Raw genomic sequence first — 23,408 nt, forward strand, 5'->3', positions numbered from 1 at the left:
CTCATTTTAAATTGGGTTAGCTTTCTCAGAATTCTTGCTGAAGAAAGAAAGGAATAGGAGAGGTCAAACATAGAAAATAATGTTAGAAAGGCATCTCTGGTAAATTAAATAGAAATATGCATAGAATAATTTTACACATATATATGTATTTGTTTCAATAGTAGCCATCTCTATGAAAGTGAAGGAAGACAAGGAAGAGAAGAGAGGGAAGTAAAAAAGAAATTTACATGATAACTTTATAATATATTTAAAAGGAATAACAAGTTGTAGATAATAGATTTTCAGTTTCATGTACAAAAATCTTTTTTATTATATTATGTTATGGAAATGCTTGTTTTATTACATAAATTTAAATAAAATTTTAAAAAGAAAGGTGTCTAAGATATGATCTAAAAATCATCATTTTCTTAAAGGTGATTTTGAATTTGGAATGGGGATTTGTTTGGATGGTAGCCATAAATTAACTTTTCATACCTTAGAAAAAACTTTACGTTTCCAAAGCTTCTTTTGGGAATTGGGTTGAAGAGGAGGGAAGAGAGAGCCAATGATATTTACATGTGATTTGCATAATTAGAAAATTAAGTACTTTCATAAAACTAAGCAAAATTTCAAAGTAAAGTAAAATAAAACCTATCTACTATGCTCCTGTAGAGTTGAAATTTTAACTTGACAGAATCTTTAAACAGAATAGTACATAGGGCACTGGGTCTTCAAATGAAGAAGACTTGGGTTCATAATCCTACCTTTGATATTTATTTGTTATGTGACTATAGATAAATTACTTAACCTCTCTATGCCTCAGTTGTTTTACCTTTAAAATGGAGACAAATGAATGTCAAAAATTTTCTTGACAGATAACTGGGAGAAAAATATTTTTTAATAAAAAAAAATTAAGGGGGTTGGTTTTGATGGCTACCAAACTTTTTCTTTTCTTTTTTTTTTCCTGAGGCAATTGGGGTTAACTTGCCTAGGGTTACACAGCTAGGAAGTATTAAATGTCTGAGGCCAAATTTGAACTCAGGTCCTCCTGACTTCAGGACTGGTGCTTTACATCCACTGTGCCACTTGAATAGGACCTACCAAAGCTTTTGTTCCACTATCCTAACCTTTAAAAGACTAGACTTCACTGTCCACAATGAGGCATCTGAGAAGTACAGTGTGGAGATCTAATTGTCTAATTATCCAGAATGCAAAAGAGCATGCACAGCATGCGTAGAATAAGGCATCCTGCTTCTAGCTTAGAAAGACCTTGCTTTTGTCTCCATTTGAATAGCTCCTCCCCTAACTCTAGACAGTATTCATATTCTATAGCCCCTGGGCTCCTTTAGTCATAATACCAGAGAAACCGAGGTAGAAACATGACAGAGCAAGGGAGAATATGTCAGGGACCAAGTATAGAACAGAGAACAAGTCTAGAGATCTTGAGAAAAGGACAACAGGAAAGACGGAGACCTCTTTCCTTAAAGGTGTACACCGAATTGAAGTTGAGTTTTAAATGGCTTCATTTTCTCCCATTAACTCATTTCTTGCTGCAGTCAAGGAAGGAGAGAAAAGAGAGAAGCCAAAGAATCCAATTGGCCTTGATTTGGAATTTTATTCCTCAGCCATCATTCCAAAGGTCTTTCTTGAAGCTGCAATCTGGCCAGGGTTGGAGCCCAGAAAAGAAACCTTTAATTGTTGGCAGGGACATAGAATGCCAATCCAGAAAAGAATAGAACAGAGTGTGCTAGGAGCAAAAGGTCTTGGGACTGCAAAAATGAGGAGCGAAAGAGTTCCCACCTTTAAGGTTAGGTAGGAAAGAGAGAGACAGACAGACAGATAGACATAGTCTGGTTTAGCTAGGTTATCTCTCCACAAGCAGCTGAGAAAAAGTTTTAAGTAGTGCCCTGAGGCTAAGAAAAAAACAGAGAGTAGTTTAAAATCCTCATGAGCCTGTAAAAGCATAATTTTGAGGCTTCTACAATTAAAAGGCTGTGGTGGGAGGCATTGCTCTAACTCAGGATTACTAAATCAGGGAAACCAAGTCCCGTTTTAAAGTGTTTGGGACAAACATGCTTCCTGAGGGCTGGAAGCTGCAGCTTTTAAGAGCCAGGTAAAGGTCTGGGAGGGGTGCGCCTTGTCCAGGTTGCTAGCAAAGTTTTAAAAATTGGTGAAAACTTTTCTGGAGATTTGAGATTAAGATTGAGTCCCCAATCTCCCTTATGTGGGAAAGATTCCAATCTTTGATTCCCAACCTCCCCTAGTTAAAGTAAATTACCCTTTGACTCACAAATCCTGGTCCCTTTGAATTCCAATAGAAGATCCAGACCTGTCCCAGCCCCACCCGGATCTGAACCAACTTTGGGGCTACACTCAAAAGCCCCTCGAGCTAAATCTCCTATTACAAAAGGGCCACGCTGGGAACCCCTCTTTGCAGAGATTCCAAACATGCCAGCCATGTGAGGACCCTCTGTCCACTGGACCCTCTGTCCGGTGCCCTCCTTATGAAGCTCTACCTTCACCTATCTCCTACTTCTAAACTCAATAATAAACCTCTTTTATCAATCTAGCTCTTGGGCTAATAAATGCTTTTAATGTGGACTTGCACCACTACTAGATCTCATTTACCGCTGTATCCTTGCGCCGAATCCAAGGGGGTTGCAGGGGAGCTGTTTGACTCCCTGTACCCCAAACCTGCCACTAGACCTCAACTAAATTCTAATTTCATTTAGGTACCCCAAATCTAGACCTCAACATTTGGTCTACACGTCAACATCCCCACTGTGTACAGTACCCCAAGAAGGGGACAGGATAGGAGCATTTAAATGGCAGTTGCCAAACCACACATGGGAGAGGTCTGAAACAGGCCTTGAGTTTTACACTCCCCACTCCATGGAAGAAGGGGGAGGAAAGGCCAGAGCGAGGGTGGAGGAGGAAGAGATGCCATTTTACCTGGCACAGTGCGTCCCGAATGGCGAGAGCTCTTCTGGCGATTCCACGCAGGAATTTGAGGGCGGGGTAGCTCATCTAAGCCCCCAAATCTTGCTGGGAGAGCAAGACCTGAAGGAGAGACCGCTTACCCCTGTCCAGGAAGTAGCAGCCGTGGGGAGAGACATATCTCTAAACTCACCCCAATTCAGTGACCTTTATCCTCATGGCTAGAGCCTGACCATTAGAGACTCCATTGCATTTACATGGAGTGGGAGAAGAGCTCAAACACAGCTCCTCTTAAGTTTCTCCAGTTGTCTCTCCAGAACAGATCAAAGAGAGCACTGGCCTGGGACCCCCAAGAGGTGTGGGGTCCCCATAATGGCCAAGTGTCTCCTTGGTCAGGGGTGGGGTGGGGTGGGGGGGTGCTAAAGAGACACTTTCTCTTGTGTCTCAGAGTTCCTGCCTGGGATCGGGGCTTTCTGGTGAGAGAGAAAAAAACATTAGAAATGCATTGAGATGCAAAGGAAGGGCCTTTGTCTCTGGAAAGGATTTGGACAGAGGGAGTTTCCTTAAGCAAAGCATCTGCTCCAGGAAACATTTTAGAGGCAGAGGTGTGTCTAGACAGGTAAAAGCTTTTAGTTTTCCAAGGTCTTGCAGCCTCTCTCATATCTCTAGAGACAAAGAGAGAGACCAAAGAAGGCCTTTTGTCAATCCATAGCAATTGATAAAGAATTGTGCACAAGCTTAGAGCTCCAACAATGACAGGAGCCTGACCCTAGTGACTTGGGAGTTCACTGCAAGATAAGGAAAAAAAAAGTCTTTCACCTTGTCCAGAGTTCCGGATTTCCTAGTCCTGCTATCTGTAAAAATAGAGGCCTTTTCACCTGAAATGCAAGTAGGATGAGAACGCAGATATTCTAACCACTACCTTTAGAGATAGAGTGAGACAAAAGAAGGAACACAGATATTCTTCCTGGAAGAATACTGTCCGAACAGTATTCTGAACCCAGATTGGTTCTGAGTGCCCTGAAAAGGTTGGGGTTAGGTTGGTCCCTAAATTATCTAGTTTTGAGGTTCTTTCATCAGGGAACCAAATGATGAGGTCTAGCTATGGGGTACCTAAATGAAATTAGGGTTTAGTTGAGGTCTAGTGGCAGGTTTGGGGTACAGAGAGTCAAAGAGAGCTCCAGATGCGGCCGTAAATGAAATCTAGTAGTGGTGCGAGTCTCCAATAAAAGCATTTATCGGCCCAAAAAGCTAGATTGATAAAAGAGGTTTATTATTGGGTTTGGAAGCAAGGTTAAAGCATAATTAAGGAAATAGGCGAAGGTAGAGATAAGGAGGGCGCTGGACAGAGGGTCCAGTGGACAGACAGTTCTGATATGGCTAGCATGTTTGGGACCTCTGAAAAGAGGGGGTCCCCACTTGGCCCCTTTTATAATGAGAGATTTAGCTAGAGGGGCCAGTGGTGTAGCCCCAAAGTTGGCTCAGATCTGGATGGGGGCTGGGACAGGTCTGTATCTTCTATTGGATTTCAAAGGGACCAGGATTTGTGAATCAAAAGGTAAATTACATTAACTAGGAGGGGTTGGGAATCAGAAAGATAGAAATCTTAAAGGGACCACATCCGCATCACCCAGACAGCAGACATAAGAGAAATGGGTAGTAGTGAAGAAAAAGTTCAATTCATATAAGGAGAAACTTCCTGGCTATCAGAGGTCTCTGGAAGTGAAATGGGATGCTTCAGGTTATAATTTTTTCCTTCTCTCTTCAGATCTTCAAGTAGGGGTTCATTGAGTCCTTGTGTGTGTGGTTGAGGAGATTTTTTTAGGAGTATAGAATTAGATATTCTTTGAGATCCCCTTTCATTCCTGCAGTATGATTCTGAGATTCCACATCCACAAATTAGAATGATGCTCTATCCTCTAACCCCTAAAAACTTTTGAGGCAGCTGCCTTACCAGAGAGGAATTAGTCACTAGCAATCCAAGAATCTGACTTGGGAGAAGCTGCTTTTATTCTGACAATAGAACACATTTGGCCTCTTTGTTGTGGAAATTTCCTAATTCTTGATTTTGCTTTATCCTGGCCTTCCCAGTAAATCTCCATTTAAGTCTGAATCTGTAGGCCTTCCTTAGAAATTTCACAAAAGACCTATAGTGATATGACTATTTAATTTAATTTAATTCAAATTTTTTTTTTATTTTTGAAAAAAATTTCTTTACAACATTATCCCTTGCACTCACTTCTGTTCCAACTTTATCCCTCTCTTCCTCTACCCCCGCCCCCACATGGCAAGCAGTCCTATACATGTTAAATATCACAGTATATCCTAGATACAATATATCTCTTGTTCTCTTGTTGCACAGGAAGAATTGGATTCAGAAGGTAAAAATAACCCTGGGAGAAAAACAAAAATACAAACAGTTTACATTCATTTCCCAGTTTTTCTTTAGGTATACTCTTCTGTCCATATTGATCAATTGAAACTGAGTTAGATCTTCTCTTTGTCAGAAAAATCCACTTCTGTCAGAATATATCCTCATACAGTTTCATTGTTGAAGTATATAAATGATCTCCTCTTCTCTCATTTCATTAGCATCAGTTCATTAGCTCTCCAAGCCTCTCTTATTCATCCTGCTGGTCATCCTTTTTTTTTTTTTTTTTTTTTTAATTTAATAGCCTTTTATTTACAGGATATACTGGGTAACTTTACAGCATTAACAATTAAACCTCTTGTTCCAATTTTTACCTCTTACCCCCCCACCCTCTCTCTAGATGGCAGGATGATCAGTAGATGTTAAATATATTAAAATATAAATTAGATACACAATAAGTATACATAAAAAACTTATTTGCTGTACAAAAAGAATCAGACTCTGAAATATTGTACAATTAGCTTGTGAAGGAAATAAAAATCAGGTGTGCATAAATAAAGGGATTAGAATTCAATGAATAGTTTTAGTCATCTTGCAGGTTCTTTTTCTGGGCATAGCTGTTCCAGTTCATTACTGCTCCATTGGAAATGTTTGGTTGATCTCGTTGCGGGATCCTCCATCAGAACTGGTCATCATATAGTTTGTTTTGAAGTATAAATGATCTCCTGGTCCCTATTTCACTCACATCAGTTCATTAAGTCTCCAGGCCTTTCTGAAATTATCCTGTTGGTCATCTTTACAGAACAATAATATTCCATAACATTCATAACAATTTACCCAATCATTCTCAATTGGGGCATCATTCATTTTCAGTTTCTAGCCACACAAACAGGGTCCCACAAACATTTTGGGGAAAATATAAACTCTGGATCAAAGGGTATTCACAGTTTATCTTTTGGGCAAATTGAATTGCTCTCTAGAATGGTTGGATTCTTCACAACTCCACAACAATCATCACTTCCCATTTTCCCCATCCCCTCAACATTCATCATTTTTTCCTTCATTTTACCAATGCAGGTTGTAGTGTATCTCAAGTTATCTTAATTTGCATTTCTCGATTAATAATGATTTGGAACCTTTCTATGAGTGGAAATAGTTTCAATTTCATTCAAAAATTTTTTCATAGCCTTTGACCATTTATCAATTGGAGAATGGCTTGATTAGAATCAGTTCTCTATATATTTTGGAAATGAGGCCTTTATCAGAACCTTTAACTGTGAAAATGTTTTCCCAGTTTATTGCTTCCCTTCTTTGTACAAACAAAACTATACAAAGGCTTTTTAATTTGATATAATCAAAATTTTCTATTTTGTGATTAATAATGATCTCTAGTTCATCTTTGGTCATAAATTTCTTACTCCTCCACAAGTCTGAGAGGTAAACTGTCTTATGTTCCTCTAATTTATTTATAATCTCTTTCTTTATGCCTAAATCATGGACCCATTTTGATCTTATCTTGGTATACGGTATTAAGTGTGGGTCCATGCCTAATTTCTGCCATTTCCAGTTTTCCCATCAGTTTTTGTCAAATAATGAATTCTTATCCCAAAAATTGGATCTTTGGGTTTGTCAAACACTAGATTGCTATAGTTGACTATTTTGTCTTGTGAACCTAATCTATTACACTGATCAACTAATCTTTTTCTTAGCCAATCCCAAATAATTTTGGTGACTGTTACTTTATAATATAGTTTTAGATCAGGTACAGCTAGGCCACCTTCATTTAATTTTTTTTCATTAATTCCCTTGAAATTCTAGACCTTTTGTACTTCCATATGAATTTTGTTTTTATTTTTTCTAGATCATTAAAGTATTTTCTTGGAAGTCTGATTGTTATAGCACTAAATAAATAGATTAATTTAGGGAGTATTGTCATCTTTATTATATTTGCTCAGCCTATCCAAGAGTGTAAGTGACCATTTAAAAGGATTGTTGTGCTTGCTGGATGGAATTCTGAATTTTGTAGGGCTCTGACTTGCTGATTTGTTTTGGCTAATTTGATATCTTATACAGCTCTCAAGTGGGTTTTTGATGGATGCTTTGTAAATTTCTTACTTGTAGGTAAAGGAAATATTTTAAGGCTCAGTGCTGAGTATAAGTCTTTGATTGTGGTTTGCCATATAATTTATTTATTTGTTCATTTGCTAAGAAGAAGATGATATAAACTTGCCAAGAAAATATCAGGCAGGCATTTATAGGACTAAAATTCTAAAGCCTCAGACGTGTAAAAGAAAGGGACAGTCCCTGGCACTTTCCCCTTTTACTAGTGATATTTTTGTGTGATATGAGGTGTGCAGAATCTTAGAATTCAAAGCACCCTTGATACTGATGAATTATTCAGACAAACTTTTTTTGTTGTTGTTATTGGGTGATCAGTTGCAGTTCCCTGAGGCAAGGTATCTATATACCTATATATGTGTCTTTTGTTTCTGCTTACTCAAATGAGGTCTCCATTTATGAGAGATTAGACAGTTTTTCAGTCATGGACATAACATTCTTTTGAGTCCTTGTCATTCTGGATGAGTACGATTTGGGGTTGCAAGGGAATGTTTTTCCAAGAAAAACAAATTGGAGGTTTACTAATCTGAAATTCTTCACCCCATTCCAAAATGTTACATTAGCTTGTATCAGCTTTCAATGTGATCCTCTTATGAAGGGCTCTTATATGAATATAGTCATCAGTTAGGAACTTACTAACATTTTTTGGCTGAGACAATTGGGGTTAAGTGATTTGTCCAGGGTCACACAGCTAGGAAGTGTTGTGTCTGAGGTCAGATTTGAACTCAGGTCCTCCTGACTTCAGGGCTGGTGCTTTATCCATTGCACCCCACCTAGCTGCCCCCCCTTTTTTACAGTGTAAAAGAAAAAAAAACATTCTTATTTATTATTATACTTTTTCTTCAACAAGTATGATATGTATGATAAGTATGAAGTCTTGGAGGAATCAAAATCAGAAACCAGGAATCTTTTTTGGTGCTTCATTCAAGCCAGTAAGCTTCAGTCTTACAAAACAGCTCATGAAACTGGCAACCATTGCCAAAGATTGTATCAATTAGACGCCATCACATACCTGGTACTCAATATTCAGCAGAATTGATGGGATTTCCAACCTTGAGAAGTAGCCTAAGAGAGAGGGAGCCAGCACATCTGGGCATGCAGTGAAGCAAGATAGGTGAAAGCGCCAACTCTGCTGTGCACTAAAGGTATAGGGCACATACTTCAGGGTACTGGGATAAAGTGCAAGCACTGTGAGCTCATATGATTCCCTGGCGATGAATTAAGAGATGGTACTGGGCAGAGGAGGGCTGGGGTTCTGGATCCCAACAAGTTTGTTCTTTGCAATCTTTGTGTTTGCCTTGGCAAACTCTAGTCGCAGCAATTGGAATATTTACAATCTAAAATGGGGTTCACAATTTTTTTTTTTTTTTGCTGAGGCAATTAGGGTTAAGTGATTTGCCCAGGATCACACAGCTAGGAAGTATTAAGTGTCTGAGATCAGATACAATAGTTTCTTTAAGGGGCTTCTAATAAACATATTTCTATTTTAAAAAGGGTCATATTTGGTCCCTTTCTTTTTCTTTACATAATAGCTTTTTATTTTCAAAATATATGCAAAGATAGTTTTCAACATTCATCCTTACAAAACCTTGTGTTCCAAATTTTTCTCCCTCCCTTTTTCCCACCCCTCCCATAGACAGCAATAAATCCAATATATGTTAAACATGTGCAATTCTTCTACATATATTTCCATATTTATGATGCTGCACAAGAAAAATCAGATCAAAAAGGGAGAAAAATGAGAAATAGAAAAAAACAAGCAGTCAACAATAAAAAAGGTGAAAAACTATGCTGTTGATCCACATTCAGTCCCATTAGTCTTCTTTCTAGATGCAAATGCCTCTCTTTATCACAAATCTATTGAAATCGTCCCAAATCTCCTCATTGTTGAAAAGAGAATCCCATTCTTTAAGAATGTGCACATAAAGTTTATTCTCTTTTCCCTTCCTTCCCTGGCCCCTGCACTCCTCTTCCCACTCTATTTTCATGACTCAAATTGAATGACTTTTTTTAGTTCCATTTGCCTTGATTCTTTTTTTCCTACATTAGAGTGAGGTTAAAATTTTGGGTTAATGGAAGGCAACGATTATTTTGTTCTTTGTATCCCCATTGTTTAGCACAATACTTTTGTTGAGATTGGGAAGGGGAACTGAAAAATTTGGGGTCATAGATCCAGTTTCGGGAGGTGTCTCAAAAGAATTTGTAGATTTTAACTCATTTCTTGGTCAAGGGGCAAAGTTTTATTGTAATTAAAATGCCATTACAAGGGGACTAAATTCCAAGAGAATTTAGCAAAGTCCTAGGAGAGAGGAGACAACTTTATCCAGTTTTCTGTCATTGATGTGCTCATTCTTTGGCTCAGAGATAGGGTTAGGACCAGGGAGTGGTCTCAGAAGTTTGGTCTTTGAGACTATCCTGAGGCCAGAAGTTATCTGATGGTCAGAATAAGATAGATTGTTGTTCTTAGATTGGGAGTGTAGGAAATCTGAGGCAGATTCCAAAGCTAGAAGATTTAAGATTACTGACTTATTGTTAGAACAGAATTAATTGTTTTTTAAACATTTGGTAGAATTCACATATAAATCCATCTGGCCCTGGAGATTTTTTTCTTAGGGAATTGATTGTTCAGTTTCTTTTTTCTAAAATGCAACTTCTTAAGTAATTTATTTCCTCTTCTGTTAATTTGGGAAGTTTATATTTTTGTAAGTATTCATTTGTTTCACTTAGATTATCATATTTATTGGAATACAGTTGATACTGGTACTAGTACTGATAAGGGATGAGGGTACAGATGGAGAGGTTAGACAGGAGTGGGTGAGGTTTCATTCTCCAAGGATTTGCTAAACCCAAAGGCTATGGTAAAAAGCTTTATTGTTAAAGAAACACCAAGAAGGATTCTCTTGGTGGGGATATCATTCTCAAGAAAGAAGTGATCTGCAAAGAGTCATTTTCTGAAGACCCATTTTATGCATAAGTCTAAGGGAAATCTCAGGTGAATGTGAAATCTTGCCTGGAGTCTTGACTTCCCCCAAGAAAGCTTATCTTGCTCTGAGAGGATGCAAGACCATTTGAGTTTGTAGATCAAAGAAACTTATTTTTGGTGAATTTACATAATTTTACAGGGCTCACTCAGTTCATATGGAGTTTTACTCTCATCATCTTCCCCCTCAAGTAACAAACACAAAATTTTTTGGGAAAAGGGTCGAGGGTCTCAGGTCTTCTGTAGCTACTTTCCGCTGAAAATGGTCTTGTAGAGCTGATCCTAATGAGGAGTTGTGCTTAGATGAGAGAAATGAGATCTGAAAACAGCAGCTACAGCATTCAGTAGATGTTGAGTTTGCCCATCAGTTGTCTCATGATCCCCAGATCGCAGGAGAAGTTGGAATTTTGAAGCTCGAAGCCTAAAGGAAACAAATCTCACAAGCAAATCTGAAAATGCAGGGGCAAAAGATGAGCAAAAGGATGATAATCAAAAGAGGAGTTAGTATAGGGGCCAGTAGGGACCATAGAGTCCCCTAGTGTCCTCTAGTCTGATCAGGATGTTGTCACCCCATTGATGAGGGCCCACAGAGTAAGACTAGGAAAGCTGGAAAGAGAGCATCAGGAGTAGTGTCCTCAGGAGGAGGAGGGAAGAAGATTATAGACAATGTCACCCTTCCTTCTGCAGAGATTTTTCAGGATTCTTGCGAAAGAGAAACTTCAGGTCCTCTATGGGCTCATAGGAATATACTGGGGTATCTGAAGGAGAGGGAACAGAAGCAGCATTTTTAATTCAAGAAATATGAGTCTATCTGGGGGACCCTTCCAGTTTAACTGTCATTGGAGTGGTCAGAATGACATTGATGGGCCTTTCTACTTTACACCTAAAGGGGTGGATTCCTGGGCCTTCCAGGTTTTCAAATACACCATATCACCTGGATTGACAGGGGATGGAATTTGAGCCTGAGCCTCCAAGGGCCTAGGGAGGTGCCCATTTGCGAGTTCAGAGAATGTCTTTTGAAATGCACTGAGCTGAATAGCAAACTGAGTGACTCCTTGCAAGTCAGAATCCACAAGGATATCAGTGGTTAAGAAAGGCCATCCATACAGAAGTTCAAAGGGGCTCAGCTTAATTATCTCCTAGGGGGCAATTCTGACTTAAAGTATACCCAATGGGAGATTCTTTATCCAGTCCTCTCAAATCTCTAGGCATAGTTTAGTAAGGACTCTGTTAAGCATGTGGTTCATTTTCTCCACCTTCTCAGAGGCTTGAGGACACCAGGCAGAGTGGAGATGGTAAGAAAATGTTAAGTGTCTTGGCTACCCTTTGGGTTACCTGAGAAATAAAGGCCGGCCTGTATCCTTCTGTAAAAAGCTGGGCAAGCCAAAACATGGTATAGTTTCTTTCAACAAGCACTTAGTCACTTCCTGAGCTTTCTCAGTCCTAGAAGGAAAAGCTTCTACCCAATTAGTGAATGTATCAACAAATACCAGAAACAACTTGAAACCTCTACAAGGGGGCATATGTGTAAAGTCTAGTTGCCAATCCTCACCAGTGTACATGCCTCTCCTTTGGACTGGCTTCAGGAGAGGTGGGGGCTTATTGGCTCACTCAGGATTCCCCTGGGCATAAATTGGGCAGGCCTGGCAGACCTGTCTGATCGTTTCTTTCAGCTTGTGGCTAGTGAAAACGCGTGTCGCCAGGGAATAGAGGGCATTTTCCCCTAGGAACTTAGCCTGATGAAGACCAGAGATCAGTTTCCACTGACTTGCCTCTGGGACTAAGAGGTGATCTGAGGACATTTGAAACCAACCGGAGGGAGAAAGGATATACCCCCTTTCCTCTGTAAAAGCTTTTTCCTGTGAGCTGTAGGAAGGAACAAAAGACTCAGGCAGCTGGGGAATTAAAGGTGCCATAGTCAATGGTGAAAGGGCCCCAGCTTTAGCAGCTAAATCTACAAGCCTGTTCCCTTTAGCTTGAAGTGAATCTCCCTTTTGATGTCCTTTACAGAACATAACTGAGACCTCTCTGGGTTCACGGACAGCTTGCAATAGATGCAGAATTTCTCTCACATATTTAATGGGAGAGTTTTTTGCTGTCAACAAACCTCTTTCTTTCCAAATAGCTCCATGAGCATGCAAAATATGAAAAGTATATTTGGAGTCAGTGTAGATGTTGACTCTCATCCCCTTCCCCAATTCTAAAGCTCTAGTTAGAGCTATGAGCTTAGCATTCTGAGCAGAAGTCCCAGGAGGTAATGGCTTAGTCTCAAGGGTAGTATGAAGGGTCACCACAGAATAACCTGCTTTTCTCTTCCCATTCTCAAGAAAGCTAGATCCAGCTGTGAACCACTCCCCATCTGGGTTCTTAAGGGGAGTGTCCCTTAAGTCAGATCTGCTGGAGTAGACAGAATCTATAACTTCCTCTCAATTATGGACAATCTCTCCCAGTTGAGAGACATCAGGGAGAAGAATGGCAGGATTCAAAGTATGACAGACTTGGAGAGTCAGGTCAGGGGTATCTAACAGGAGGACTTGGTACCTACTAAGCCTCCCATTAGAGAGCCACTGATGCCCTTTGGCTTCTAAAATGCTCTGGACTCGGGGGAGGGTAGAACCTTTAATGAATGATCTAAGGTCAGTTTGGAGGCTTCCTCAATAAATAGGGCCATGGCAGCCACTGCTCTGAGACAGGATGGCCATTCTAGGGAAACTGAGTCCAGTTTATTTGAGGAATGAGCCATAGGCCTAGGATCAGGTCCTAGAGGCTGGGTAAGGACTCCCAACACCTGCCCATGCCTCTCAACCACATACAGGATGAAAGGTTTCTGTAAGTGAGGGAGGGCAAGAGCAAGGGCAGAGGTCAGTTTGGCTTTCAGGGTTTTAAAAGCCTTGGCCTGATCAGATCCCCATTAAAGAAAAAGGTTATTGGGACCTTGAATATAATCATAGAGGGGTTTGGCAATAATCCGAAAATTGAGAATTCAGATCCTGCAAAAGCCAGCCATGCACGCAGCTGCTTCTTTGAGGCAGAGTCTGGCAGTCTTAGGATAGCCTGTTTCCTGTCCTCAGTTAGAGAGCGAGAGGTGGGGGTGAGATTGTGCCCTAAATATTTGACAGATTGGCGGGCAATGTGGGCCCTTTCGTAGGGAGACCCTGTAGCCTTGCCAGGATAGAAAATTTAGAATCTTTGTGGCTGCTTTGAGGGACTCCTCTCTGGTAGGGCTGCAGAGCAAAATATCATTCACATATTGGATAAGGCTACTGCCAGGCAGCTCCAGTTCCCTTAAATCTTTAGCTAATTCTTGCCCAAACAGGTGTGTGTGGCGGGGGCTATCTCAAAAGCCTTGAGGCAGAACAGTCCAGGTTAACTGGTGGGGGAGTTCCCCTGGCCCATTCAAAGGCAATGAGAAACCTGGAGTCTTTATACAAAGGAATGAAGAAAAAGGCATCTTTAAGATCCAGGGTAGAAAACCATTGTGTATTCCCAGGAATCTGGGTGAGACTCATATATGAATTGTGCACTAAGGGATGGATTGGAATGATTGCTTCATTAATTGCCCTCAGATCCCCCACCATGCGGTAGTTTCTGTTCACCTTTCTGAGGAAAAGAATCAGAGTATTGCAGGGAGACTGGCAGGGAATTAGAAGTTTAAACTTAAGGAACTTTTCAATCAGAGGTTGTAACCCTATCCTGTTTTCCTGTTTAATTGGATATTGTATGGGAAATACACTAGGATTCTGCAGCTTAATCAGAGTGAGAGCATGTTGGCTTTTCTAAGGATGCCCTTATCCCACACAGAAGAGTCTATGTCCTCCCAGATTTCATATGGAATATGGGAGGGTCTTGAAAAAAGTGCAAAGAGATTATTTGGAGGTCTGAGCAGAGAGAATTGGGTTCCCAGCTTCACCATCAAGTCTCTCCCCATTAACGGGGTGGGACAGGAAGTGAAAATTAAAAATGTACGTAGAAACAATATGTCCCGGAACTGGCAAGGCAGGAGGAAGATTTCCAAGTGTTGAGGTCAGGAACCAAATGTTGAGGTGTAGACCACATGTTGAGGTCTACATTTGGGATAGATACCTAAATGAAATTAGGGTTTAGTTAAGGTCTAGTGGCAGGTTTGGGGTATAGGGAGTCAAACAGAGTTCCCCTGCAACCCCCTTGGATTCGGCGCAAGGATACGGTGGGAGGTCTAGTAGCGGCGCAGAATTCCCAATAAAAGCATTTATTGGCCCGGAGAGCCAGATTAATAAAAGAGGTTTATTACTGAGTTTAGAAGTAGGAGATAGGTGAAGGTAGAGATAAGGAGGGCACTGGACAGAGGGTCCAGTGGACAGAGGGTCCTCACATGGCAACCATGTTTGGAATCTCTGCAAAGAGGGGTTCCCAGTGTGGTCCTTTTAAGTCGGAGACTTAGCTCGAGGGGCTTTGGGGTATAGCCCCAAAGTTGGCTCAGATCCAGGTGGGGCTGGGACAGGTCCCAATCTTCTATTGGAATTCAAAGGGAACAGGATTTGTGAGTCAAAAGGTAATTTACATTAGCTAGGGGGGGTTGGGAATCAAAGATTGGAATCTTTCCCGCATCATTCCCCCCTCAAGCAATTGGAACTTAAATTCATTTAAGGAAAAAGACATGGGGCAAAGTTAGTTATTGAGACAAAATTGAAGATTTTCTCCTTCCAAGATTTTCCAAGTTCAGGGGTCCCCTCTTCATCCCCCCCTCAAGCAGTCACCTCCAAAGGCATGTCGGAAAAGGGGCGCTGATCTCCTCTTAACTGCTTCGAGCTGGCAAGGGTCGTAGAGATTTGGGGTTCATGCCAGGAGGTGAGGCGTGAGGTGTGGGATTTGGGGATGGCAGCAGGGCATTTAAGGGGTGTTTGTCCCAGTCAGTTGTCCCATGTTCTCCAGGCTGAAGGGCAATTGCAAGTCCAAAGATTGAAGCCCAGATCTTGGGAGCAGGTTAAACCCGGGGTGTCATACAGGATGGAGATGCAGCAGGAAATGCATCAGTCCCTTCTGTGGGCTGCCTGTAAGAACGCTGATGGCCCATCTAACAAGGAGAAGTAGGAGAAAATGCTGGGAGCAAAAGATTATTTGTCTATAGTAAAAAGTGTTAAGTAGTAGCCCTTTCATTCTTAATTTCCAGGAAAGCTAATTTCTCCTGGGGTTGGTATTAAAGGGTATGGACTAATAAGTCAGGGTAGGCAAGAGGCCTATACATCTAGTCAAGATAAGAATGCAATTTAAGCTCTTAGAAATCTTTTAACTATGCTGCCTTTCTTTAAAAAGAGTTGGTTCCTTAATAAGAAAAGACCTTGAGCCTTCCCCCACTTTCCCCACTCTTATGGGGGAGGGGTAGAAGGGGTCAGAGGGAATATAAAGTATCTCAGCACTGCCAACCCAGCTTACCGGCCCCTGAGGTGTTGGGATTGTCCTGGGATAAAAGGGGAAACAGGGCTAGACCCCAATTCCCTACCGGGGAGCAGGACGCCAGGGACCAATTCAGCCCCTGTGGTGTGACGCAGTTTCTCCAGTGTTCCTCCTGCTCTAACTCAGGACAGAGACTGGGGTCTCCTCGGACAGTTTCTGGGACACCTACAGGCCTAAGTCTGGGAGAGATTTGTATTAAAAGGCGCTTCTGCTCCGAGTGTTTTTTTGAGGAGGCAGAAGTTGCCCTGAGAAGAAAAGAGCTGAGAGTCTCAGGTTGGAGGTAAAGGGAAACCGACAAACAGCTGTTAGCAGCAGTGGCAGAAACCTTGAGGTTTGGACCCCGGAAAAAGTTGAGGTGGTGGGTGGGTCCTAGGTTTCATTAGGTTCAGTTTTTCAGCTTTAAAAGAAACAAGTGTGCTGGGTGTGTTTTGGCTCGCCGCTTTTGCCTGAGGGCACAAGTGTTAATCAGTCCCAGGATTAGAAAGAAAAAAAACACTTTAAAGGATGGACTTGTCTGGAGAGAGATTGGAATTCAGCTAATCTATTCAGAATTCAGGTGTTGAGATTAAGGCATTTTTCTCAAGCCCAGTGCATTGAGACAGTTTAAAATCTCCAGGGATGGGGGAAGGAAGTCAATTCATTGCAAAACCCGAAGACTTTCCCATTCTATAACGTAACCTTCATAGACGTCTCTAGAATGTGTCACAAAGGGCCTCCTAGAAGGCCGTTTGCCAAAGAAAAACCAGGATTTCGTCCCTACAACGTCTCGTAGGCGACTAATTTCCCCAAGACTCCCGGAGTCTGCCAGCAAGCTCAAATTTGCTCGAGACTTTGAGCCGCCCCCGGTTATATAAGGGTGATGTGGTGGGCTTGCCTCAGTGGAAACCTCCTCAGAGGGCCACCATCACTGAGGGCAAGGTAGCAAAGGAGAGGTGTGCTAGGAGTGGGTGTGGTGTAGTAGGAGTGGGTGTGATCTCCATTTCAATGGCTCCTCACTTAACTCTAGACAGTATGCATATTCTATAGCCCCCCCCTCCCTGAGCCGTAGTGTCTCAAGGAATGGGGGAGGGAAAACAGGGTACAAGTCTAGAGAGCTTGAGAAAAGCACAGACAAGAAAGACAGACTTCTTTCCTAAAGGCGTTCACCGAATTTTTAAATGGCTTCAGTTTCTCCCATTAACTCATTTCTTGCTGCAGTCAAGGAATGAGGGGAGAAAAGAAAAAAAAAAAAAAAAAAAAAAAAGCCATCTTCTATAGAGTTTAATTTGCCTCGACCTGGAATTTTATTCCCCAGCCATCATTCCAAAGGTCTTTCTTGAAGCTGCAACCTGGCCAGGGTTGGAGCCCAGAAAAGAACCTTTTAATTGTTGGCAGGGACATCAAATGCCAATCCAGAAAATAGAACAGAGTGTGCTAAGAGCAAAAGGTTTTAGGACTGAGAAAATTAGGAGCGTAAGAGTTCCCACCTGTAGGGTTAGGTAGGAAAGTGAGAAACAGACCTAGCCTGGTTTACCTAGGTTATCTTTCCACAAGCAGCTGAGAAAAGGTTTTAAGTTTTAAGTAGTGCCCTGAAGCTAAGAAAAAAACCAAGAGCAGTTTAAAATCCCCTGTCTTTGTAGACAGTCTCCATGCAAAAGAGTAATTCTGAGGCTTCTACAGTTAGAAGGCTGTGCCGGGAGGGGGCATTGCTCTAACACAGGATGACCAAATCAGGGAAACTGAGTCCCATTTAAAATGTATGGGCTGAGCACGCTTCCAGAGGGCTGGAAGCTGTGGCTTTAAGAGCCAGGTAATTCAGATTGCCAGCAAAGTTCTTAAAACCTTGCCAGAGATTTGAGGAGATTAAAATTGAGTCTCCAATCTCCCCACTGTGTACAGTACCCCAAGAAGGTGACAGGATAGGAGTATTTAAACAGCAGGTTGCCAAGCCACATGGGAGAGGTCTGAAACAGGCCTCGAGTTCTACACTTCCCACTCCATGGAAGGGGAGAGGAAAGGCCAGAGCGAGGGTAGGGAAGAAAGAGATGCCATCTTACCCAGCGTGGTGTGTCCCGAATGGTGAGGGCTCCTCTGGTGACTCCGCTCAGGAACTTGAGGGCGGGGCAGCTCATCTAAACCCCCAAATCTTACTGGGAGAGCAAGACCTGAAGGAGAGACTGCTCACCCCTGTCCAGGGAGTAGCAGCCATGGACAGAGACATTCTCTAACTTCACCCCAAGTCAGGGACCTTTCTCCTCGTGGCTGGGGTCTGACCATTAGAAACTTCATTGCATTTAACAGTGGAGTGGGAGAAGGGCTCAAACACGACTCCTCTTACATTTCTCCAGTTATCTCCCCAACACAGATCAAAGAGAGCACTGGCCTGGGACCCCCGAGAAGGGTGGGGTCCCCAGAATGGCCATGTGTCTCTTTGGTCTGGGGGGAGGGGTGTTAAAGAGACACTTCCTCTCGTGTCTGGGAGTCCCTGCCAGAGAGCAGGGCTTTCTAGTGATAAAAAAAGATTAGAAATGCTTTGAGATGCAAAGGAAGGGCCTTTGTCTCTCGAAAGGATTTGGACAGAGGGAGTTTCTTCAAGTAAAGAATCTGCTCCAGGAAAGATTTTAGAGGCAGGGGAGTGTCTAGATTGTGGAGAGGTAAAAATGTTTAGTTTTCCAAATCCTTGCAGCCTCTCTCATATCTCTTAGAGACAGAGAGCCTACAAAAGAAGCCTTTTGTCAAACCGCAGCAATTCCTCAAGAATTGTGCCAGAGTTTAGAGCTCCCACCTACGACCCAAGCCCGACCTGAGGGCGTTGGGCGTCCACTGCAAGATTAGGAAAGAAAAAAGTCATTTACCTTATCCAGAGTTCCGGATTGCCTGGTAAGAATAGAGGCCTTTTTCACCTGAAAGTCAAATAGGGTGAGACTGAACGCAGATATTCTCCCCACTACCTTTAGAGAGAGAAACAAAAGAAAGAACGCAGATTCTTCCCAGAAGAATATTGCCTGAACAGCTCAAAACCCAGATTGGTTCTGAGTGCCCCAAAAAAGGTTGGGGTTCAGTTTGGTTGCCAAATTATCTAGCTTCCGGTGTTCGTTTCGTCAGGGAACCAAATGTTGAGGTCAGGAACCAAATGTTGAGGTGTAGACCACATGTTGAGGTCTACATTTGGGATACCTAAATGAAATTAGGGTTTAATTAAGGTCTAGTGGCAGGTTTGGGGTACAGGGAGTCAAACAGAGTTCCCCTGAAACTCCCTTGGATTCGGCGCAAGGATACGGTGGTATATGAGGTCTAGTAGCGGCGCAGAATTCCCAATAAAAGCATTATTGGCCCGGAGAGCTAGATTAATAAAAGAGGTTTATTACTGAGTTTAGAAGTAGGAGATAGGTGAAGGTAGAGATAAGGAGGGCACTGGACAGAGGGTCCAGTGGACAGAGGGTCCTCACATGGCGACCATGTTTGGAATCTCTGCAAAGAGGGGTTCCCAGTGTGGTCCTTTTAAGTCGGAGACTTAGCTCGAGGGGCTTTGGGGTATAGCCCCAAAGTTGGCTCAGATCCAGGTGGGGCTGGGACAGGTCCCAATCTTCTATTGGAATTCAAAGGGACCAGGATTTGTGAGTCAAAAGGTAATTTACATTAGCTAGGGGGGGGTTGGGAATCAAAGATTGGAATCTTTCCGCATCACAAGCAGGTCTGGTGTTCTCCATCAATTCCCATAACCTTTTGGGGAGGGAGGAGTGGGACCCAAGGGCCCTCCTTCCTCCCCCAGATCAAAGAGAAATGAGATGAGCATACCTGCTATGTCCAAAGTGACCCTGGGTTCGGCAGTGGGATGGAGCAAAGGGAGCCATGGGCAAACCCTGGGCTTCATCAGTCCAGGTCCTGAGAAGCCTAGAGGGTGAGATGGGGGTGGCGGTGTGTGTGTGCAAGCAGTGGCTCTAAAGCTCTCTGGGAAGTCGCTCTTCCAGTGTCCTTCCTGTTTGCATCTAGGGCAAGGGCCTGGAGGCTGACTTTTCAGAGAGCAATTCCTTGCCCAATGGCCTTGCCTTTTGCACCTAAAGTACAAGCCCTGGGCTCTTTGGAAATAGTGGCAGCCAGAACCTGGGCCTGTTCTTTGCTCTTTGTTCTGGCCTTTCGATCCTCCTCTTGGTCCCTATTATTGAATACTCCAAAGGCGACTTCCAATAACTGAGTCATGGGAGTATGGTTGCCCTAGAGCCAATTTCTGTAGCTTCCGTCTTATGTCTGGGAAAAACTGATTGATAAAATGCATGCTAAGGACAGTGGTCCCCTCTGGAGAAATGGGGTCCAGATTAGTATATTTCCTCATGGTCTCTACAAGGCGATCTTGAAAGAGGGCAGGGTTTTCCTCAGCTGTTTGGATGATTTCTCTAAGCTTGTTGTAATTAACTTGCTTCTTAATCTCCTTTTCCATGCTCTCAATGAGGCAGGTTAAGAGATGATCCCTCTTCTTTCTGTCCTTGCTCCCCTCCTGGTAGTTCCACAGGTCTGAGATGGACACAGCTATGGCCTCTGCTTGATATCTACCAGGGGAAGAGGCAGCCATGTCATCTCCAAACTTCTGAGCCAGGTACCAGATCCTCCTTTTCTCCTTTATGGTACAAGGAGAGGAGATAATGATATTAACATCTCCCCAGGACAGATCGTATTGGAGGGTAATAGCTTTAAACCCCTCAATATACTTGGTGGAATCCTCAGAGTACCTGCCCAATTTCTTCTTAATTTGGAAAGATCCAACATGGAAAAGGGTATCTGCACTCTAAAAGATTCCCCACCCCACCCCCACCCCCCGTCAGCCACTTCCCTCAAGGGGCAGAGTTTAGAAGAAGTAGCCAAATCAAGGTCCTGAGAGCAGCTGTGACTGAATCAGTCTTGTGGGGAGGTGTAAGAGAAGGAAAGAGGCTCAGAAGAGGAGGGAAGGAGCAGGTTGAGCACTGCTTCTCATTCGAGAAGGACTAAGGAGTGGGATAGTCCCTGAGACTGGTTCTGGGGGAGAGGGGAGTTGGATAGTGTGGGATCCAAGGTCCCCCATCTGATAAGGGGATGGCTCTGGAGGAGATTCGGGAGCATCTTTCTGAGGGCCATATTGGAGGGCAGATGCACCTTGCACCCCCAAAGGAGTGGAAAAGAGGGGATCATTCAGGGGATCAGTGTCTATCTCCAGTTCCCCCACAGTAAACTTAAGTAACAACATTCTACAACTTAATCTTAATTTACGATCCTGAGACAGACCCATGAAGCCCTGAACATGGGGAACCTCGGTCCATCTACCCTGTCTCCTGCAAAATAAATCTAATTTTTTAATAGTAGTGAAATTGATTGAGCCATTAATTGGCCATGCCTCCTGGTTGTCTAACTTATACTGTGGCCAGACAGTATTGCAAAAATAGATGAACTTTTTCGATTTTAAATCTCTCTCAAGCTGAATTTGTCTCTATTTTTTAAGACACAGCCTAAGGGAGAATTTTTAGGAATGGAGGAAGGAAACTGACCCATCCTGCCACAAGCTCCAAACTTTCCCAATTCTATAGCTCTCGCTTGCTTTAGGCATTCCCAAAGAGACAGAAAGATGTGACAAAAGCTTTCCTCAATAAGAGGGCTATTTCTCATCCCACAGAAGGTTGTCTGTCTCAGAGAGACAAATCTGCATGAGTGCAAGGCTCTAGACAGTTTCACTCACATGCCCTGGGAAATTCGAGCTATACCCCTCTAAAAAAGGATGGTATGGTTTACCTCAGCTGGAAAAACCCTTGTGGATGGCCACCATGGAAGGGCCACCAAATGATGACAGATGAGGGTACTGATGGAGAAATTAGGCAGGAATGGATGGGGTTCCATTCTCCAAGGCAGGAGTTCAAAGCAAGGAATTCCCTAAACCCAGAGGTTATGGTAAAAAGCTTTATTGTTAAAGAAACACCTAGAGGAATTCTCTTGGCAGGCATATCATTCTCAAGAATGAAGTGATCTGCAAAGAGTCATTTTCTGAAGACCTATTTTATGCATGAGTCTAAGGGAACTCTCAAGTGAATGTGAAATCTTGCCTGGAGTCGTGACTTCCCCCAAGAAAGCTTATCTTGCTTTGGGAGGATGCAAGACCATTTGGGTTTGTAGATCAAAGGAGACTTTTTTTTTTTTTTTTTTTTTGGTAATTTTACATAATTTTACAGGGCTCACTCAGGTCATACAGAGTTTTACTCTCATCAATACTACTAATTCATTGTTTGTGGAGTTGTGAAACAAACCAACCATTCTGGAGAGTGATCTGGAATCCCCAAAGGGCTATAAAATTGTATATATCCTTTGACTCAACAGTGCCATTACTGGGTCTGTATCCCAAGGAAATCATAAAGGAAGGAAAAGGATCCACATGTGCAAAAATGTTTGTAGCAGTTCTTTTTGTGGTAGCACATAATTAGAAAATGACTGGATGCTCATCAATTGAGGAATAGCTGAATAAGCTATAAGGTATAATAAGCTATAATAAGGTAACAAATAAGCTGAATAAGGTAATGGAATATTATTGTTCTATAAACATGATGAACAAGCTGATTATAGAAAGGCCTGGAAATATTTACATGAACTGATGTTGAATAAATTAAGCAGAACCAGGAATGTGTTGTACACAATAACAATAACAATGCGATAATCAACTATGAAAGGCTTAGTTCTTCTCAGTGGTTCAGTGATTAGAAGCAATCCCAGTAGATTTTGGACAGAAATTCCATCTGCATCCAGAAAAAGATCTAAGAAGAGTGAATGTAAATCACCACATGCTATATTCACTTATTTTTTCTGTGTGTGTTTTTTTTTAAATCTCTCCCATAGTTTTTCCCTTTTGCTCTGATTTTTCTCTCTCAATATTATTCATAAAGCAATATGTATTAAAAATAAATAAACTTAGTACAATTAAAAAATTAACTCAAACAAAGCTAATGCAAACAAGATTAGAAGAGAAGCAATAAACTGAGAAAACATTTTTAAAGGTTCTGATAAAGGCCTCATTTTCAAAATATATAGAGAATTGACTCTATAAGAAATCAAGCCATTCTCCAACTGATAAATGGTCAAAGGATATGAACAGACAATTTTCAGATGATGAAATTGAAACTCTTTCTACTCGTATGAAAGGATGTTCCAAATCACTATTGATCAGAGAAAGGGAAATTAAGACAACTTTGAGATACCCACTACATACCTGCCAGATTGGCTAAGATAACAGGAAAAGATAATGACGAATGTTAGAGGGGATAGAGGAAAACTGTATCCAACCATTCTAGAGAACAATTTGGAACTGTGCTCAAAAAGTTATCAAACTGTGCATACCCTTTGATCCAGCAATGTTACTACTGGGCTTATATCCCAAAAAGATATTAAAGAAGGGAAAGGAACCTGTATGTGCATGAATGGTTGGGGCAGCCCTTTTTGTAGTGGTTAGAAACTGGAAATTGAATGGATGCCCATCAATTGGAGAATGGTTGTGGTATATGAATGTTATGGAATATTATTGTTCTGTAAGAAATGACCAGCAGGATGAATACAGAGAGGCTTGGAGAGACTTACATGAACTGATGCTAAGTGAAATGAGCA

The 23,408-nt window shown here is 42.0% G+C and overlaps 1 protein-coding gene across 1 annotated transcript in view; it reads left to right on the forward strand.

Annotated features, from left to right (window-relative positions):
* Positions 1-23,408, forward strand: part of PGM5 (phosphoglucomutase 5) — a 288,406-nt gene that overhangs the window by 34,327 nt on the left and 230,671 nt on the right. The gene's annotated exons all lie outside the window — the stretch shown is intronic.

Source organism: Sarcophilus harrisii, chromosome 1, assembly GCF_902635505.1.
Source record: "Sarcophilus harrisii chromosome 1, mSarHar1.11, whole genome shotgun sequence".
NCBI classification, from domain to species: domain Eukaryota; kingdom Metazoa; phylum Chordata; class Mammalia; order Dasyuromorphia; family Dasyuridae; genus Sarcophilus; species Sarcophilus harrisii.